We start from the raw sequence: 21,619 nt of genomic DNA, 5'->3' as shown, positions 1-21,619 counted from the left end.
TTTTTGTCACGCAGGCTACCCCTTGAAGAAATTAGTGTTAGCATAGCTGCTCAAGCCGGGGAGCTGACCTACTATCAAGGATGTCCGCCTATGTAGGCTGTGATGATAGTCGCGGCTTCGCACGCCTGAAACTGCAAAACAAACACCACACCCACATCGAGCTTTTTAGAATCCTTCAACAAAGAAGCTGAATTCGACAACTCACCGCCCGAACAGCTACGAAGACTGTACAAGACGAAATATTCCGAAAAAAAGTCTCTCCTTTTCTGCCACCTAACCAATAAAATTAGGCAATTCTCAAAGCACTACTACATGTTTTTGTTCTGAAAGGGATGGCGCTCTTTGCTGCGAGACACATTGTCGAAATCAATGAACAGAACCAACTAAAGACGAGTCAAAATATGCTAGAAGAGAAAAGCATTTCTGATACTCTCTATCGAATTCGATTTCCGGCCTGGTCCAATTCCGGGGCCCGTAACCCAAATGTTTTTGTCATACTGGCATGACGATCATGCGGGGAACCACCTGCACCCGAACAAACAGTGCCGCGGATTGGGAGCTTCTACACGAACGGAATACATAAAGAGATACAGGGACCGAAACGAAAAACGAAAGCAACCTGGAAGCAGGATATACGGGCCAATTTTTCGTATCAAGAAGGAAACTAAAATGCAACTTTCTTTGACCGCGGCGCAGAGCCTGGAGAGGACGGCCGTGACTGCGAAGCCGGAACCCGTATTGGCAAACAACAGGGCATCGCGGACCTAGTTGGATAGGGCCGGACGAGACAGGTGAATCAATACTAAGACTCGGTTATTCTCCGCCTCACAAGGTTTTATCGTGCACTCCAAGATACAGAAGAATTCTGGTGGAGGGGAACAAAGGTAGAAAAACGCGTAACTAACCATTCAGAGCAAGAAATGTTGCGTGGTTTCGGGTTGAATTGGATACGGCCGAAGCAGAGCGACTACTTCCAAAGGCTGCAGAAAAAAAGAAGAGAAAACTAATGCCACACGGAGCCCTTCCTGAAAAAGGACAGAAAAAAATAAAAAAGCGTAAATAGGAGACGACGATGAAACAAAGCAGTTTACAGGGAACTAAGGTTGAACGGAAAAGAGATAAAGCAAGACAAAAAACTAGTAAACATAATAATTTCTAAGCCCTCCTGGTTCGTTGAAGCTGGCTTTTTTTGACGAATTTCGCCTCAGTTTTTTTATATCCTGAGTAGTTTGTTTGTGGTAGCCGAAATACGTCAGGAAGAAAAAAGTACTTCATCTCCAGCAAACCTTTTCCTAGTGGAGGTACGTATTTAGACGTAGTGCCCCACAAAAAAACAATGATACAAATGTGCATATAAACAATGATACAAATGTGCATAACACAAACTTTTCGACGTATTTTTTTGAAAAATGTTGGTTTAACTATGGTAAGCTATTCTTTAAAAGAAACGCCAATAGGTCGTCAGAAATATCACTGGTGGTTGTGTATTGCTAGGAAGACATTATTTTTGATCCTGCAAATGTTTCGGGTGAGAATACACCAGTGTGTAGAACTAAAATCAAACGAGTTTGCTACACTTTTTTTCGCAACATTGGTTATCTGACCTCACTTTTAGAAATCAGACCAAACGTTAAAAAGCGTCAACCTTTGGTGTTACCTGGAAAAGTGCTTCGAAACAAACAGAACATTTCGAGCAAATAATGCAGGCTACGGGATTAGAGTGGTGACAGCGAAGTTTGGAACTGCGCCGGCGGAGCGAATAATTGCCAACTGACTCGGAAGTTTCCCACTGTCGCGTACGCCTATTCGGATATTATATGCCCTGAGTTTCCATGGAAACGGCATTCGAACCAATTTAAAGGTGGCATCAGTTGCGAAACGAGCGCGAATGGGATTCCATGTGTTGTACTTGGCTGAAACTGTGGCCCGCACTTTCGCATGCGCTTGCTTCGACTAAAGAATCTCAGCCTTTTTACGCGTTTACTCCACTGCAATTTATTCTTCCTCTTCTACCCGGCCGCGGGTGGAACAGGAGAAATTTATTCTACTTGGCACGGAAAGAAAGTATCGTCTTCTTACGGCACCCGTTCCCGGCTAAAAAAATTCGCCCGCAGTTACTCGTTCCTATCATCTGCTTCCTCTGAAATTTTTTGTGGTCTGCACCAAGCTTCTTTATCTTATTCTTTGTATTGTTTTCGTCTGGTTTACGGTTCTCGGTCCTTTCAGATGTTGGCGTTAATTTTGCCTCCTCCCCCTGTTTGCTGCGTTGGTGCATCGGCTCGCTTTTGCGTGGCGACCGGGCTGTGCACCAAAGTCACACTATTTTCTTTTCATTCTCCTAAATGGAGGAGCGGGAAAGCGTCGATAGGTGCGGTCGTCTCTCCCTAGCACCTGGTATTAGCTGTGCCTACCTGATTCGCCAGAGGGCGGTTTTTTTACCCCTTTGTTTTTCCCTTTCCTTGCTACAAGGGCAATAGAGCCGCATACGAAAGCCATTACCTAAGCATTTGCGTCGGTATCACTCGCCGCGCTTTTCTATTACCTACTAGTGCGTGCGTCGTTTTTTTAACACTGAGTGAGTCAGTGAGTGAGTGATTGAATGCTGCCTGATTGAGTGTAAGTGAGTGAGTGAGTTAACAAGCGAGGGAGTTGGTGAATGAATGGGTGCGTGAGTGAGTGAGTGAGTGAGTGAGTGAGTGAGTGAGTGAGTGAGTGAGTGAGTGAGTGAGTGAGTGAGTGAGTGAGTGAGTGAGTGAGTGAGTGAGTGAGTGAGTGAGTGAGTGAGTGAGTGAGTGAGTGAGTGAGTGAGTGAGTGAGTGAGTGAGTGAGGTAACTTTATTTGGTTAAGCTTGCATGATGACACATATTACCAACGCGCGCCGAATGTAGACGACCACTAAAGCGGTTCTTCGAGACGAACAGCCTGAGTCGGTCATAGCTCGTGCCGAGGTAAGTGGGCAGATAAGTGAGTGCGTGAGGTTCAATTTCTGAATATGACCAAAAGAATAGGCTGCCCATTGAGATACCCACCGCAGAGCACAAACATTTCAGGGGTTCGTAGTCAAGCCGGTTAGGAGTGTGTTTTTGTGCCGGCGTAACCTATGTCTGGAGCTACATTTTCCGAAAGAGAAATGTTTGCTCTTGCATTTACTCTTCATTACGAAGAGAGATGTCCTTAACGCAGGATGTCCCAGGCCTGGAGAGACCCCGCATGGGCCAGCGCTTTTGTCTGCTTATTTGAAAACACTCATACATGCACGCGAATGCATACAAGTAAATTATTTTTATTTCTGCAATTGTTGAAGATATGAGACACATTGTGCTGAACGTTGTAGAGGAATAGCTGCCGACGAGCGTGCTAAGAGTCCGTGAAGGTGAGGGTGTGGAATCTTGTCACTGAAAAGAAAAGTTTTGATTGTACTGGATCACACAGGTGATGATTGCAAGTTCTTGATATCGGCTACTTCCCTGAGTCTGACAACTAGAGTTTGATGAGCAGCGTTAGTTTGAACAGTTCGTGTATGGGCCCGTTTCTGCCTACATTGAGGTCGATGGTCGATGTGTGTCGTCAAACATTAAGATTGACAGTAGTCACCATCCTCGGCGTTAGCATGATCGGTTCGACTATGGTCACCGCTGTAAAGAAAAAAAAAATTAATTGCGTTGCTGTGGGATTACAAAGCGGGTCGCCTGAGCAACAGCCAAGTGCTCTTGCCACAGCGCTATCCGGGCACCCTGCCAGAAGAGAACACGGATTATACGGATGCGTCCAGTGTGACAGGTGAACGCAGCGGCGTTTGAGTAGAACGGGTGTACTTGTAGGAAAGCTCTGACTGTGGGGTAAGCTGCAGCTTGAAGTGCACCCAGAATGGTTGTCGGAGTAATTTTCATCGAAAGATGAAGATAAACTGGGAAGAGTCGAGAACGCGATGCAATAGTACACAGAACTCCTTGATGATCTCTGGGCGTTCGCCTGCAAAACACGTAAGAAGACTTAAGTAGACGAAAAACTTAAAGGGCACTCAAGCGCTAAACCTAACTTTTACAAGGTTATAGCTGATCTCTTCTACGCACATGAGATCCTCACGTCTCTTGAGATACACGCGCTACAGAATCGCAATGCACGTCTAATAACAGTGTTCAACTGTTCTACGAGCCCTGAAAAATCCCGGTGAATGCAGTGAGGCGGTTTCGACTCCAAATCCTGCTCATGAAATGTAACTCGCAAAGATCTCGCTTTCCACGTAGCCCCTCCAAATCCTTCTGCTTCGATACAGTGTTGACTATTTCTGTTTTGTATTGGTGTGGGTGTCTTTTTGTTCTCCGCAAAATTTTTGAGGCATTTTCAGCGGAATAGAACAAAACGAAGTGACTTAGAGCTTTCTTTTTATATATTTAGAAAGAAACTGAATTGTCATTTCACTACTAGAGGACGTCGTTTAAAGCTGTGAACACATGTTTGCCAAATTATCCCCGTATCATGGTCTACAAAGGTCATGAATTATACAATCCCGGTTTCGAAATACCGCTTCGTTCGGCTATTCCGTTTCGCAACTTGCCCCCGAAGGTAGTTTCTGTTCACGCGTGTACGATTTCTTGGGCCGTCGCATTTATATGACTGTGCTCGGCCTTGATTTCAAAAGACCGGGGAGGCTTTTTTTTACTTTATCTTGTCGCCTCCTTTTGATTTCATTGGTGGCTTTTTAAAAACAGCCGTGGTACCAGTCCTCTAATAGCGTACTGCGAACTCTCGTTTCGCTACGACTGCCGAACGGGATCGCCTCAGGTTTCCTCTTGGTCCCAGGGCTCCTTTGTAATGTTTTACCCAACGGCCTTTCACTATAGACAAATCAATGTAGAGGCGTAGCTTAAAGTCGAACAAAATCCTCCAAGCTTTCTTTGTGGCTCGCCAAAGTTTTCCCCAAATTTTTGTAGTTTGTGCTGCGTGCGCCGACTTCATTCCGTGCGTGACTCAACTGCAATAGAGGTTCGGAGTTGTAGGGGCCTAAGTGTCCATTATCTTTGTCAAGGCAAACAGGTTATGACAGGACTGAGCAAATTCTACGAAAAATTGCCAGGATATATACATTTCACGTTCAGGTTCGTCGCACGGGAATTAAATCTCTCCAACGTTGCGGCATAGCGCACTCGGCTTCTTCGATGGTGCCGATATCTTGATCACTGGTCGTGTTATACATAATCAAGAAATGCGTGCAAACTCCCCTAGGTTATTACAGTTTTCTTAGTAGTTGCCTAACTTCTTGCGTGCGGGCTCTGCGTCCGCAGAATGTTTTACAGGTTTGCGCGGGCATTTTCAAAAAAACGGAACAACGTGGGCTGTAAAAAACGCCAGGAATTTTATCCGTCCAATAAAACGTTTGCTTGCGAGTTGTTGGTGTTGAAAAACTTTAGTTTGAGTCTGGTGATGTGGGAGTGCTGACAGATTCTAGGAGACTATAAGACGACCGTGATGTCTTGGCCCTGTAGACTAGAAGTTAATGGGCATCCGAGTCTGCACTAGTCATGAGGTTCTCCCAAAGCTGAGGGACCGTAGGGTGAGTGGCTAAGGTAAAAGCACTGAGTTATATCCGCACCTCCATGTCATTGAATAGGGTACGCGCTTCAGGACATAAATTTACATATGGCCGGGTACTGGGTGGGGTGCATCCACTGTAGGCAAGATGATTTTTCTGAACCAAAGAAGGCCTTTTGGGTGATCTGTGCGAACGTCCGTTACTCCCTTTTTAGTGGAAGCCGAAGTACCCTGCTTCTCAAGGCGGTGAGAGGGATTAGGATGCCGCATAACTAGGCCAGGGACTTGAACGCCGGAAGACGAACGCGACGTAATGGAGGAGGAGACAGGCTTTAAACACTCAAGATAAAATCGGGTGTACCTCAGAAATATTACACCAAGAAAAAAAGCACAACTCTCCCCTCATATTCGCTTTCACAAGCAGACCGCTTGAATCACTGAAGGCTGCATATTCAAGGCAGCACCATATACACGTGCACGCTATGTTGCCGATCACGTGAACGCCATCGGTTGGTGCCCACCTAAGCAAGCGCAAGATAAAAACTGAACAGTACCTGGCAAAACACATGGTATAAGCGTGCCCAGTGTCACGGGGTGTCTCGGCCAAGCCAGATTGATAGAGCAGGGATAGCCCTTGGCAGGTTGAACCAAATATACATTTATTCTACACAACGAAAAACTCTAAAAGAAACAACATAAAAACAACACGCAAACAAACAACAGTAAACCTACCAAGTAAGCATCACAATTAAATAGCAGGTACCTTCTCCACAAAGCTTTGCGCATGAAACCTCCAACTGCTCTACGACTACGTGTGCCTATTGGACGGGCCTACCCCGGTCACCGACGGGGATGTGGCGTAGGCGTTGCGCGGCCGCAACGCAGTGGCAGCTGCACTCATCTGGAGCGGCGATTCCGTCCTCACTGCGCTCTTTCGTTGTCAGGAACGGCGTCGGCGCCGGGCGTCGCGGCGTGGTTCCTCCTTGGCTACCCTTGCGCTAAGAGGCGCAGCAGGAGCAGGTCTCTGGCCTTGGGATCGTCACTTTGGCAAGCGGAGGCTCCTGGCTGGGTCCACGAACGTAGCCTTTTGGGGATGAGTTCGGCTGAGTGTAGACGCTGGACGCAGGTGCCCGACCGTCACGACTGGGGCCACCAATGCCCAGGTTTGTGGTGTGATTCGTAGGCTTTTCCTGATATGATGTAGGCCCGATGCATCCCAGGCTTGTGTGGTGTTTTCGAAGGCCTGGTCACGACCCCCTGGCTCGCTCCACACAGACTCTTCACCAGTCGTGCTGCTTGCTCCTGCTATATCTTTGCCCTCTTTCACTCAGCCCACTTGTCCCGGGCCTACATTTTCTCCCACGAAAGACGCAGCATGCTCTGAAAAGTTTCCTTCACTGAGCATCACTTGTCACTGTCCAACTCACCGCTGCTCCACCTTTGGTGCTCGCGCGTTTCCTGATTGGTCCACTTCTTGGCGGCCAATTTAAATTCATCGTCCCCTTCCTCTTATTTTTTCCTTCGTTCGTACACGTCATCCCAACAACGTTCGGCGACAATCCCTCAAACAATTACACCCAAGGAGTCTTGCAAGAAACCCGCGCTCCGGAAGCGGCACTTCACTATAATTTGTTTATTTGTTCCTTTTTCGGGCTCTTAGTACACGTGTCAGTTCTATCGCCATGTCGGTACCTTAACAGCCGACATCCATTAATTATCCTGCCGGAAGGACACCACCTTATAAGCAGTGAAAAATATTTTGTACCTGACACTTCCATGAGCGCTACATTTTTCCTCAACGCCAGATGCATTAAGCTGGGGCTAGATTTGCCTTCTGGCTTGATTCACATCCTAACGAATACTTGAATTCCTAAGGCTCGCGTAAAGAAAAACATGATTTGCATAACAGCGCTTCGAGAAGCCACTTTTGTCGATTATTCCCCAAGATGAATCAACATTTGAGTAAGCAAGTCTTTTTGAAATGTCATGAGCATATTCTGCCTTGATTTCTTTCTCCGTATGGTAAACAAGCCGTTCGAACGCAATTACTGTGATGTCTGCAGGAAAGCTGTACTCCTTTCTGCTTACTATTTTATTCTTTGGTATGGGAGTTGTTTTACAAGAAAATGAACTTTACGACCGATGAAACAAATGTTCTTTTTTGCAAGAATACTGTTGAACCTATATTTTACGAAACATAAGTTTCTACAGATACTTCTATTTATCAAACTAATTCCCGTGCACTCCCACACTTGCCCATAGTCCAATGTTACCACGTTTTTACGATCTCGAGTAAGCAAAATCTTTCTAGGATGCAAACGAATTTGTTTTCTGTGGGTTCAAATGTATACGCAGTTACATCCACATGCTCAAACGAGTGACAAAAGCATTTGGATGCGCAGGGAAAGTTTTTTTCTAGTTTTCATAACTTCCTTTTTCGCTGGTACTATTGCATTTTCTCATCGTATTTTCACATCGATTAGATGACGACAAATGTTTTTATAGAGGGGAATTATAATGTTCTTGGGGCTCTGCAACGACTATACGGAATCTTACACTGTCCTTGAGGTCTCGGTGTGAGCGGAGGGAAATCAAACATAGCTTCGGTTTTTACATAAACGACGAATGCACGAAAATCTCAGACAATAAATGATTTTTGTTCACACAAAACAGTTCCAGTTACCGGCCGATGGTACACACGACGTCAAAACTTTGCATCTAAATTTTCAAAGTACCCATGTGTCGTAGTATAATCAGCTTCCGACTTCAAAGTACTTCCTGGCGGGCTACCCTCGAGCTAACCCCATGAAATGTATCCGGTCAGCATTAATACAGGCGCTCATAATGGCCATGGAACAATGTCAGGCAGTTCCGGCGCAGCGTTTATAATCGAAAATGTTTCTGTTTGAGCGTCCAAAGGAAGACAAAGGCATAATGACATCCCATCTTCACATCTCGTAGCTTCGCTCAGGACCTAAAATGGTTCTGAGGCGTGGAAGAGCTTAGGAAGACGAAGAGAATACAAAAAGCTGTGAGAAGTGTAACCCCTTCCAAACGATCCCTGGGTTTTATGTCACCAACAGGTGCGCTCGACCGATTTGAGGCGACGGTTCTGAACCTAAACTTCTCAAAGGTTGACAAAGTGGAAATTTATGGTCAGACGCTTTGAGGGATAATAAAATTAACTGAGGGCAATAAAATTGACGCTATCGCTGAAATGGTAATGAAGGGACTGTGTTTGTTTTGAATTTCAGGGCTTCCTAATTCAGCCTTCAGATCAGGTTTCTTTAAAGGGACAATTTGTTCAATTATCTTTCGTACAGAGCATTAGTTTTTTGATAATGCAAGGTTTAATAATAATTTGTTTGTTTGGACGTAAGTTTAGTGGTTGGGGAAGGCTTCCTAGTTCTAAGGATTTAGCCTTCCTTATTGACCGATAATTTCTCTGTGAAACTATGGTGATGATAACCAGGTTGTCCCCTACATATTGTGCTTTGCTTGTAGACAAACAAGCATCTCCTTAGAAGGCGGTATTCTAAAGATGCGCAGAAACACCAGCTGAAAATAATTCTCGTCTAGCTCTTTGTAACAATGAATTTTCTTTTGAATAGGTTCAGCGAAAACACACAAAAAAAGATTGCATGAAGCTAAGATGAGTGAATCGAAATACAAAAGACAAAACAAGCGATTGCGTTGTCTCGCTTTACACCGCGCAGATACGGTCAGTTCCGCCCGATCGGTTGAAAAATAAACATTCGACGATAACAGAGAGAGAGAGAGACAACCTTTATTAGAAAAGGATAACCACTGGTCACGATGAGGGAAAGTGATGAGGAAGGAGGGTAGGAGAAAATAAACAAATGCTGGAGTCTACTGAGAACGACGATAACAATTCTACTATGCATTATGCAGGAGCAGAAAGTTAATTCCCAAATTTGATATCAAGCCAATAAAGGTATCGAGTGTTGCGATAACTGTCCGCATGCTTATGTCCTTTCATTGAAGCAAAAGCAGTAAAAACAATATTAATGATCTGAGAAAAGAAACAAGAAAGAATACGACGGTCCAAGGAATATCGAAGGATGCCAACTGCATTTGACGCGGACGCGAAGTCTCAAATGATACGCGCCTTTTTTGGTTTTAACATCAGGGCCCCTTTTCTCGCCCGTCTCGCGTTCTAAGGATTAACTAGCGACAAGTGAACGTCGGCTCCGCTACAAGAAAAAGCCTGCCAACGGGCTCTTACCAGTACCCAAACGTTTGTGCAAGGGCTAGGTTGCCGGTTGATTTCCGAGGCGAAGCAGCCAGAATTTGCTTGGTTCCCACACCCCTTTTTCTAAGAAAAAAAAGAATCGGGTTGCATGCAACCCGATACTTCAGTCTTGCACATTCATGCGCGAGACTACCCACAACCGGGCCATCGGAAACGCCGTTCCGCGAACTTCATCTAGACTTTTTGCTGTGGCATGATTCCGCTATTTGGTGGGTATATTCTATTTTTTGTCATCCGGGATACTTATCTTCATTGCCCTCCTAGGCGCGTCCTTGCCAATGCGATTGGTATAAGCCGAATACTGATCACAGGCCTATTGTTACAAGCAATATTATTTCGTTACCCGTCAACGATGTCCTCATCGCCACAACTGGGGTTGTTCGAACGAGGTAGAAGAAGGCTTCCACGGAAGTTCGGCGCACTATTAATCCACGAAGAAAGAACGTAAACTGTCTAGTTTGCCGTTAGCGCAGACGAGCTTTTTTTCTCCCTTATTGGCTTTGTTGCGTGGAGTGGCTGGCCGAAAAGGCTGCGTTTGCGGCTCGCTTCTTCCATTCTGTCGTATTATTGACGCATGCCGAAGCTCTTTCTTCTGTTTTTTTTATAGCTAATTAAGCTCTTTCGGCCACTTTGCAGGCGGTGTCATAAACGAATGACGTTGGAGAGAAGCCAACTTTGCCCAACAAGAGGACACATGATGATGATGATGATGATAGTGATGATGATTATGATGAATATGATGAAGACACAATGAAAATACTCTTCCTGTATTCAGAACTGAACCTTGGGTGCCTCGCGTTATGAAGCCGATGTCTATCCGATTGTGCCATTCCGACACGATCGACGATGCTCAGGAATGTGGTCAGCTTTCTTGTGTGGGATTCGTTTCCTGTGGTCTCAGTTGGTACTTTCGACTCGCAGGCAGTTAACTTTAATCATGTAGGTTCGGAATTTGACTCTCATGTGGTGTGCGTTCTCATTGTTTACGCTTTTACTTTGATAGTAGCGGCTTCGTGTTTGGTCAAAAGCGGAAGTTAGTAATGTTCTAATCTTGTTCACTAGCTTTCGATGTTTCATTTTGTCCTGCCGTAAAGCGTTATGCCTAGAGTTCCTAAAAAAAGGAGCCGAATTTCTTTCCCGCTCTTTCTTTGGCTACAATGCTGATCGACATCTCTTTAATAGATATGAAGGATATTAACGTTGCATAATTACTTCAAGAGCGCTTTGAAGGAAACAAAGATGCCGAAGAAACAAGGGAACCTAACGAAATTTACCGTGGGTACAGCGAGTTTGCATAATATTATATCGGAGACATGGTGGTACTCGTCGTAACGTTTATTTCGCGCGGCGCACCTTGCTGCCTCGGAACACAGAACATTTCACCAACGCGGCAGTCAGCTCTCTACTAGCCCACCACGGCGGGAGCGCCGTGCCAACGACACTATCGGGTGATTCCAGATGACGTAGATGGCCGGGAAGTCGTTTCAGATATCGCGCGCGCGTGCACGCCACAGCGGCAACCCACCCCAATACACGCCTGCAATACAACGCATAAATTACGAACAATTTCCAACCGCTTCTTAGCTTTTTCGTTGTTAACCACAACAGCTAGGGTAGTGCAAGTTCTCCGTTGATATGCTAGCAGTACGTGAACCAATAGTAAGCGACCTTTCCGAGACTAGTGCGAATAGGATTCTGTTCTGCACAGTTGGCTAACACCATCGTCTCGGATAGCGAGTTAGTGTTTCTTTCCCGAGTTTGCGTTTGTTCTCTTATTTTAGTTCGACGCTGTCTCTCTCTTCAACAGGGTCGTGAGAAATGTGTCGCCTGCTCGCAGCACCCGTTCCGGGAGAACAAATTCTCTCACATTTTATACGTCCTGTCGTCAGCACCCTCTTACTTTTCGTACCGGCTGCCGCTTTCGCTCAGCTTTTTTGTCTCCTTTTTTACCTGTCGTGCTGAAGTCTGTCTTATTTGTTCATAGAGCGACTGTTGAAGGTTTTGTCTCCTTCCCTCTCTTGCTTCGCCGATGCATCTATTCATACTATTCACACTATGTTCTATTCAACCTTGTAGACGAGGAAACCAGGTGCCGTGAAGAGACGTTCGGCGTGGACGTTTTTACGGAGTACTGAAATTAGCTGTGCCGGATTCAATCGCAATAGGTCGCTTCCTATGCACTTTCTTCTTTTGCTTTCCCTATGTCCCTTTTTTAGGGCCACTACACTGGCGACATCTTTAAAGCAGAGGACTCGTATGCACATGAAATAGCACCTGTGAGGGCAATGGAAACCCACCCTTTTCAAAAACGGATATCCTGAGCTCCTGCTAAAGAGTACTGTATAATTGGTGGGCACATAGGGCAGCCGGAAAGCGCGACACCGAAAATCAATCGGCGTTTAAAAAAAGAAGGCATTGGGAGTCCTTACACTGAGCATCAGCCGCATTCAAGGCACGCTGTTTGTTGGACCGGCTTTACGAAGAAATGTGACTTGTAGAAGTTATTGCGTTTGTTTACAAAATAAACAGAACAAAATCGGAACCGGATGTTGGTTTTCTAACTTCAGAAACCTTGTCTTTGACTTTTCACGTTCTTCAAAGCCCTTTCTAAGATTTAAGCATCCCAGCTGGAGCATTAGGATGGCAGAGAGTCACTTCAGGCCTAAAAAAATTTATGGACTTCTGGGGGGAAGCAACGTGACGGAATGTTCTACATTCCTTATTTTTATCAAGAAAGACAGATACCTCTTCCCGACAAAACAGGCTGATTTAAAATTTTAAGTTGGGGTTTTCTTTCACACAGCCGTTTCATAGCCTAGGTAGGTGATGAATTAACACCTTTTTGGTAACAGTTCAATGAACTGCTTCACTCGACGACATCCCTTCTACCCTGCGCCGGAAGATATTTTCTATCTAGGTGCGTTAGCTTTCTTGGGTCATCGAATTTAAGCGCGCCGCGGTGAGCGGCCCCCCGAAGCAGCCAGATTGTTTTTTTTCACAACCCACCACACCGAGTGACGGCTCAACCACCACCGTTTGCTCTATTAAATGTTTCTTCTCTCTCTCTCTCTTTTCAGGTCGGCTTTTGTATTCGTCGGTACCTTTTAGCAAGGTTCGTGGTTTTAGAGGTATAATAGCTTACAGAGGTATTTCGCTTAGATCAGTGGGCCTAATGCCATCGCCTCAGTTTCTTCATTCGTGCTACGACATCTTATAATCTTTTTTGCCCGCGATGCTTCTCATATTGACAAAGTCAGAGCACTGGTTTAGGCGGCGAAAGCCTCGCCGCTTTTTCTTTTCACTTCAGTTTCAGTATTCCAGAGATGATTCAACTACTATTGCGGGTTTGAGTTACAGCGCTCGAAGCCAATTATTCTCGAGGGGGATTTTCATAGCAAGACCATGCCGCTGCTACGCTCGTCATGTGCAGATCTGATGCAGATTCGTATGCATGTTCAACGCTGTTAATCAAATTCCAACGGGCGTTCTGATCGAGCGCATTCGGCTTTGTCAATGTTGCGGTAAATTTAAGGCTGATAGCGTTCCTGTGGAAACTACACTCGGTGAATATGGTTATGTTAGTTATCACATTCTCAGCGAAAATAACCACATACCAGAGTCATATTATGAGATTAAGCAGAACCAGACAAGTTCTGACGACACATTTGAACCATACTCAGGCTGTTCCCTTTATTCGTCAAGGCGTCTTCTCCTTCCTAAGAGTCTTACTGCAGCGAAGTACCCTGTACAGGCAACAAACAAAAGAACGAGTCATAATAACGTTAAGGGTTCTACGCCTTCGTGTATATCGTAGTTGAAGAAACGTTATAAAGCGGAGCTTTAGTGTACTCACTTTTGCCGTTGTACGTCAATACGCCCCCCAGGAAAGGCCAACGCTCGCTGACGATGATGATGAGTGATCGTCGGTGGAGTGAAAGAAAAAAATGCTTTCCGTGTCCGGAAACGAACCTGTGTCCTTCGCGGTTTGAAGACGGCGTCTATCTGATTATTCCATTTCGACTTGGTCGAAGCAAACACCAAGTAGCAGGTACCGATAAGCGCCGTACACCCCAAACCGAAACGTTAGGCCTATGGTGTGCGTACCCGAGAGTTGCTGTGGGTATTCTAGAAAAGAGGTGCGTACCTTTAAAGTAGCACATACTCGCAGTGGGAGACTGACCAAGCAAACAATCCATCACGAGAAAGCTTTGCGTTCAACCATCGTCGTCCTTAGACGGAGGGGTGCATGATTTATTTGCCGTGCTTTTGATGCGAAACTTCCAAGGGCGTCATACTCCGAAAAACCATCCTTGTCGTCCGGTCATGAAAATGGCCACCGCTGTGAAGAGTAAATAAAGCAAATCTTTGATCTCATGGGATTCGAACCCGGGTCGTCACAGTTCATTCCCAATGCTCAGCCACTGCTGCATCTCTTTTTTTCTGTTTTGCACTGCTCATGTCGGCTCAAAATCACCGATAGAATAAAAGTTAATGCAGAGGCGTCGTGTGACACGTGAACTTGCCGGCACGTGGGTACACCAGGTACATCCCAACCGCGCATAACCCTCAACATGAATCTCAGCGCATAACTCTGAACTGAGACACTGTGTCGTGTGTCACAAATTTGTTTGCTGAAAAATGGCTTACGTAGAGGCGTTGATACCAAAACAGCCAGACACAAAAACTGTGTAGGAAAGATAAGCCGGTCAAAGTCATTCAAACCAAATAACAAAACGAAAACGAAGGCAAATAAGGACAAACAAATATGATGTGCCAGGAAAGACAGTTGTTTCGCCTTATAACTCCGGGAACAAACTTTAGTGCCCGTGAAAGTTTAGGCCGCTCACTCAGAAATGCACCAGTTGGGTTTCCATGCAGGAGGTCCTAGGAAACACCCGACGTGGACGAGGGTTAGCCCTATTTGCTTGTTATTTTGCTAGGTTTAACTCATCTTGCATTAGATACAACAGCTGACGTTAGAAAAATGACTCGCCCTGCTTTCCTTGCTTGAGAAGGTAGAAGCCAATTCAATTTCACATCTGATTCAACTTCTGCTTGCTTTTTATTGAAGAATAATCGGAATGGATGATACCTGTCGTGATCGCTAAGAAAGGGAAAACCTATTTCATCTCTCCTTTCGAGTGAAATCTTAGACTGGGTGCCGTAACTGCCGATTTTAGTTCTTTGATCGCATGGATTGGCCTTCTTTGTGTATTGTTACGAAGCCGACACACGGGAGAAATTTCAGAGATCGAAAAAAGTGTGGCTGGTCAATCTCCGCAATTTGCTTCAATTTTTGATATCATTTCCAGATTAATGTCAAAATTCGCCAAAATCTCCTCCGAAAATACTTTAACTAATAAATATTGGAACACGGCAAGGTGAACCCCCCCAGTACCTGCCCGTGCGCCTCAGCCAAATTTAGCGACGTCTATCTGCAAAAATATCTATTAGAAGAAAATCGTAAACTTTATCCTAAATTTACACCTGCTCCACACACCTCTAAAAGTTTTGTTGCTGACAAGAACATAAACATTTCGCAATAAAATGTCAAATGGGAAGTTTGCGCACTTGACTTCCTTAGAAAACAGTTGCTACGTTTCTGGCAGTATATAGATTCCAATCCTTCAGATCTTCCTGAGGATGTGAAATTGTGAAATGTAGCCTGGTGTTTGAAAGTTCCTATCAATACGTCGCATGCCATCTTTTCAAATAGAATCCGCAGTCCTCTGAGAAATTTTAAAGTGTCAAGGGTCTTCTATAGAAAGTCGTTTGGTTTACACGTGACTAAAACAACATGGCGTGCCGCCTATTCCCCAGCCCTATTTTCTACTTGAAAATTCTGTCTTTCGAAGATGAGAGACTCGCCTTTTCTGCACTTGTCTGAGTCCCCCAAATAGCATTGATGTGATGGTGCACTGAAAATGCATGCACAGTTTGATTCAGTACCATCTATAATTATTTTCCTGGTTTTTTTGTGTACGCAACGTAAACGTGCTGCTTCGCACAAAACGTGAAGTAGCGCCATTCTGGCTGTGGATTACATTTGATTCAACCCGGTTGCATAGGGTAGGATATTATACTTGGTTAGCCCAGTGATGCAGTAAAGATGGGTTTGCTTGTACACGCGGAATTCTTGCCAAAATGACTTGATTTTGAAGTGTTTCTCCAGAGGAGATTCGTTGCGTCACGTACTACCGACATGATGCTTTCTCTGGTTTCACGTCGAGAAATCCAACCTATCATTTCTTAACGGTTCCCGCGCCGCCCGATTTGAGTTCCCAATCTTTTGAGCACCTCACGATTGTGTGGGAATTTGAGCAAGCACTGTAGAACGGCGCGACATGGAGGCAAGCACACGGTATTTCCCGCAAACTAAAAAGCATAAATGTGTACAAATTCAGGATAAAATCAAGTATGTCTCTTGTTGTGATATATTTGATTTTATCAAGAAAATACAGCGCATTTGGGATTCCGGTGCGCACAGATTCAATGTGTTGGCGATATGATTTACCTCCGTAACGCAAAGCAGCATTTGAAGATTAAGAATGTCAGCTATTTAGGAAATCCACAACAAGTTCTATAAATTAAACCCTTAAAACATCGTTCCCTTTTTTTTGATAACTGCGAGCGTTTCCAGATTACGTTCCAGCGGTGACGCCTTCCACGCATGGGGCTTTGTATTTGCAATATTAATAAGTTGAAAGATACTTCGAATTCTAAACAAAGTAGATCTAACGGTACACATCTTGCGAGAGTGGATCCCTAGAGAAGGAAAGCGTGGCAGGAAGCGGCAGAAAATTAGATGGGAAGATCATATCAAGACGTTTACAGGGATAAATTGGTCTCAGTTAGCACAGGACGAAGATAAATGTAGATTAATGGGGGATGCCTTTGGACTGCAGTGTGCGTAGATAGGCTGGTGATTATGACAATTTTGGGAGAGTTTCGCCAAACTTGATACAGGGCTTTTTTAATTATGTGGTTGGACGAAAATTTTGTCGTTTTGCCCCCACTCTATACACTGTAAATTCGGAGCAGAAAGTTTGTATAGTGTCAATATGGACCTTAAAATGCATTTTTTTTCTGTTCAATTTTCACTTATTGTACACATGGACGAATTCTTCGGTTTTTATACTAAACATATAATTTATACAAATAAATCTGAGGTACATAGCTATCACTCAAGCACATCGTGGAGATCAGAAAGGATGAGGATCCTCTCTCGCGCACTGAACGCGAACCAGAAACAAAATGACGCAACATGGTGTTTTGATGATAATGCAAGCTCATGTGAGGTCCTAAAACTGGGTACATCTAAAAAAATCGAAAATTTGTTTGTTTTTTTGTATTAGAGTGGGACCTTTGTGCTTTTTAAAGTTTCTTTTAAAGGGTGTGCCGCTCCGTTTTTCCTGTAGATTATATAGTTATAATATTCGCTGTATTGTTTAGAAATGTAAGGAGCACGCGTGAGTAATATTTGAAGGTTGTAGCTTGAGTAGTTTATGTCATTGATGCGTAAAGATAAAAAAAAGGCTCCGAGACGAATCTGGCCTCTTATTGCGAAACATTTATGTTTTTTGTAGGCAAAATAAACGTTTTTTGAAGTTTACAGTAGGCGTAAATTTAGCATAAAATTTACAAATTGCCCTCTTTAATATTTTCGTAGATAAACGTCGCTAAATTTGCATGATACGCACTGGCAGGTAGTGACGGTTGTCCACCTTGTCACGTTCCAAAATTTCTTACAGATAGACAAAATATTTTCCAGGGAAAATATTGGTCAACGGGGACATTAGGATAACCAGGGAATGATATAAAAATATTGAAGCTAATTGAAGACGTCGACCAGCCGCGCTTTGTTCGATCTTACCTGAAATCACCCAGGGACATCTTTTTTGTTGCGTACCCTTGAATTTCGATTTTACAAGACAACGCTATCTTCCAATTGTCTTATGAGGGAATCCAGATTTCCCTCGCTGTTGCCCGTAACCGCAATTCTTTCTTTATTTCAGGAAGTTCGAGATGTAACAAACTGTTTTGCGGGATACAACAGGCTCGCTTTGCCGCGGAGTACTGGTTAAACCTACTGCGTATAAAATAACGGCTACCACATCAACCACATCAAGGGGGGGGGGGGGGGGGGGCAAAGTAAGCGGACAGAAGCGCTGAGAAAGAGCATTTACATCCTGTGGTGGTAAGGCATTTTGATAGAAATTGTCTTAGTCTCTAAACAGTTGGATGATAACAATTATGGTTAGTAAGGGCTAAGTTTATTTTGAGAGAAATTCCTCAAATAACTATGGGAAAAATAGTAACATCGCTCCGGCTTCAATGCGAGTGGAAGGTCACTGGGAATACCGTAGATGTCAACATGAAGGATGCAATACAAGCTCCCGTGAGATCAAACGATCGGATGACAAATTTTGCGATTTCGCATGTAGGAATGCCACTTAACGATAGACATAAACCTGACCTAATATTTTGTTTTAGCTATTCAAAGGGTGACGATTGTTCTTCCGGTCGAAAAATTGTTCCTGAGACTGCTATTGCAGAGCTAACGGCTTAAATTTTGTACCAGTAGTTTCAATGACTCGGGTGCTCATGATGGCAGGTAGCAGATATATGTATACATATACATCTGGTACTGTTTACATATCTGCAGCCTTTTTTTGCTTTGTGGGCATGCGGAAAAAAAAGGAATGGGCGCATAACTCACCGTTGCTTAAAGTTTTGTCCCTGCACTAAAAAGAATTGAACGCTTGGGGCCCTGGATCGATTTGACGGAATGGCTCCGAACTGAAAACTCAATAAAGGAGGAGAAGCTCGGAGTTATTGTGGAAAGCTTTGAGGATCCTCTGGGATAATGAAACTGAAATCAGTTACCGAATCAAAAAATACGTAATTTGTTTTTGTTGTTTCATCGTCGGGTGCTTGTTTAGTCTTCTTTCAGAAAGGCGGGCCTAACATAATGGCAGTTTCTACAGGTTTCTCCTTTAAATGGCGAAACGTTATCCCTATATTGTCGCATCAATAGCTACGGCAAGAAGTGGAGATGTAGGCGATTTAACCTCGCTTAAAATTGGTGACCTTTTTATAGGGAAGGTGACTTTTTTCTGAAGGCTTGGACATGTAGATAAAGTTATCACTTTTAGTGTTAACGATATGAACCAAGCTGAACAAGAATCCACCGTCTTCATGGTTTTCTAAGGTGATAACAAAGGAGAAGCTAGTAACGTTGTCTTATCCTCGAATCTAAGCAATCTCAGTGGAGGCAGAGTTCTGCACAACAACACTGACATTGTTTAAAGTTGGTATAGCGACAGGCGATATAGGTTTCGGTGTCAAACTGGTGAAGTAGTGTAAGTCGGCTAAGGTGGCTTTGGTTCAAAATGTTTACTTTAGATTACATTTCACTAGCAAAGACAAGATGAGAACAAAAAAAGGTTACTTCAAAATTATTCAAGGAATAACCAACTAACCCAACTTTCTGCCTTTGCTCCCCGTGTTAGGTTATCTTTGCAGGAAGGTGTATTCTACCTGTACAGACGCGGAAGCGAATAGGTGTAGGGCCAGTTCTTTGAGTGCCATTTGGAGCTCTTGCTTATACAAACATATGAACTATTCGTTCAAGGGTGCCCTCTTCTATAACCAATCTTTCCGCTACTCCGTGCCTAATAGCCGTGATGCATGTCAGCGCATAACCTACATTATAAATTTGTAAAGAAACGTAGACGGCGCTATTGTGCCTTCTGCCAATTTAAATATAGTCCTAAGGTAATCGGCTGGCAATTAAACGCAGGAGATAGGGCGTAACAAAAGACGGCGTTAGCCTCTAATATATGGATACAACGACGCGTAGTTACGCTCGTCCGAAACTCCGCACGGTTGGTGTCGTAAATTCTTCCAATTGAGCGGACACTTTACCAATTCTGTGAATACTACCTACCGACTAGCACACTTCTGAGATGCTTCGACATGTCCTAAGTGTCTTCCAATTTTTAAATGCAGAGCATTTCTTTAACTCACGATGTCACCCGGCGTTGTCGGCGTGCCTCGGCGTCCGCAACAGCCGTTCCAGGCGTGCCCTCTCCCCCACTCCTCCCCTCCCGCATCACGCTACCCTCCTCGCTCTCAACAACAGGTCCGCACCCCTCCCCCTACACTATATAAAAAAAGAATACTTACCGGCGCCTGGTTTCGATCCCACGACCCTGCGGGCAGAACGCAAGGTACATGGTGCTCTACCCACTGCGCCACAAAGCCGACACAGAATGGAAGGCTACGAACGCGCCTTATAACCTTGACTCATTCAAACTACGTCAAGAAGCTGCTGATACAACGCATTCACTACCTGTGGGCGGAACGCGAGGTACATGGTGCTCTTCCCACTGCGCCACAAAACCGACATAGAATGAAAGGCTACGAATACGCCTTATATCCTTGACTTATTGAAACTACGTGAAGAAGCTGCTGATACAACGCATTCACTACCACCAACTCACCAAGCACTAAACGTTAACGCAATACACCCACCCCCTATGCGACGCCTTTACTCGAGTCCCCTTGCGGGGAGATGGGCCATTTCTTTTTTATTACAGTCCGGCTATTTCTGCTCCTTTAACATTCGCAAAGAAAACAGGGGTGCCTAAAAGAGTGTCAAGGTGTTTCCACACCACACGGAAAGGATATCTCGGAGACCTAGTCTGGGACTCGTTATTAGCTCGTTCCTGCAGAAGCCGAGGCCCGGGAGTAAAATATAGGCATAGAGGCCGCTATCTCTGACTATCGAAAGCAAAGCCCTAGATGGCAATGAGATACCACCTCCTATTGTTCGTACTGATTTCATTATTATTGCTAAGGACGCCACGCACCCGATAAAACCGCCCGTGACGGCGACGCAAATGGAAAAGTGCCTCTTATTCTTTTGTGAAATGCCGAGCCGGTCCCAGGACTGTATTGACTCTGTTGAATACATAAGCCCTAACAAAACGTTTCAGGCATGAGTCACTGCCGTGTTAAGCGTCGATGTTTGCTTGTTTTTTTTTTTTCTGTTTGCTTGTACACCAGGTGCCCTTTGTTCTGATGTTTCTTTCCTAACCTTCCCTTTCGTTGTATTGCAACACTTATTCTCATAGCCACCGAACGGTACCTTCATGTTCCATGTGTTCAGACTAGGGTGTTGGGCGTTTGTTTTTCGATAGTTTCATGCTGTGACAATCTGCTTGTTAGTGCTGTTAAAACAAGAAGCCGTAGAAACATGTCTGGGGCTTATTGGCCCATTCTGCGTTTGAAGGCTGCGCACTGGTTTTTTTTCCTTGAGTGAGCTCTGAACGTACCACAAAAACGTCACTTCTTTTAATTAATTGTGAAAAGGCTTTAGCAAAACTCGACATGCATGAAAATTAATTGTGTATGCACGATCGCACATGCCGAGCTGATATGTCCCTATGAAATTGTGGAGTTGAAAGTAGAGGAAACCTAGGCAACTCTCCTCCGATTTTAGGCGATAATCGTAACAAATTCGCCCGTTTGCTTATTTCGTGCATGACCAGACGTCCCACCTTTGAAGAACGACAAAGGAACTAGAAATGCTGTACGTTTATGCGTTTTCTCGAGCAGAAAAATTCAACTAGCGCAAGCATCCTAGGAAAAAGCGAATGCACATTTCTACCTCGTGCTCCATAGCGATCAATCAGGACACGTTCACACAGACGGATTTCAGTCTTCCCAATGACGAGTGGAGTGGCGTAGCTTTGGCTTGGCATGTGCAGCCACATCAGCCATCTTTCCGCCTTTTCTGCAAGTATAAA

This window comes from Haemaphysalis longicornis, unplaced genomic scaffold, assembly GCF_048455015.1.
Source record: "Haemaphysalis longicornis isolate Haplotype H1 unplaced genomic scaffold, Haemaphysalis longicornis Haplotype H1 scaffold_5, whole genome shotgun sequence".
NCBI lineage: Eukaryota > Metazoa > Arthropoda > Arachnida > Ixodida > Ixodidae > Haemaphysalis > Haemaphysalis longicornis.
Note: the sequence above shows the minus strand (reverse complement) of the source record.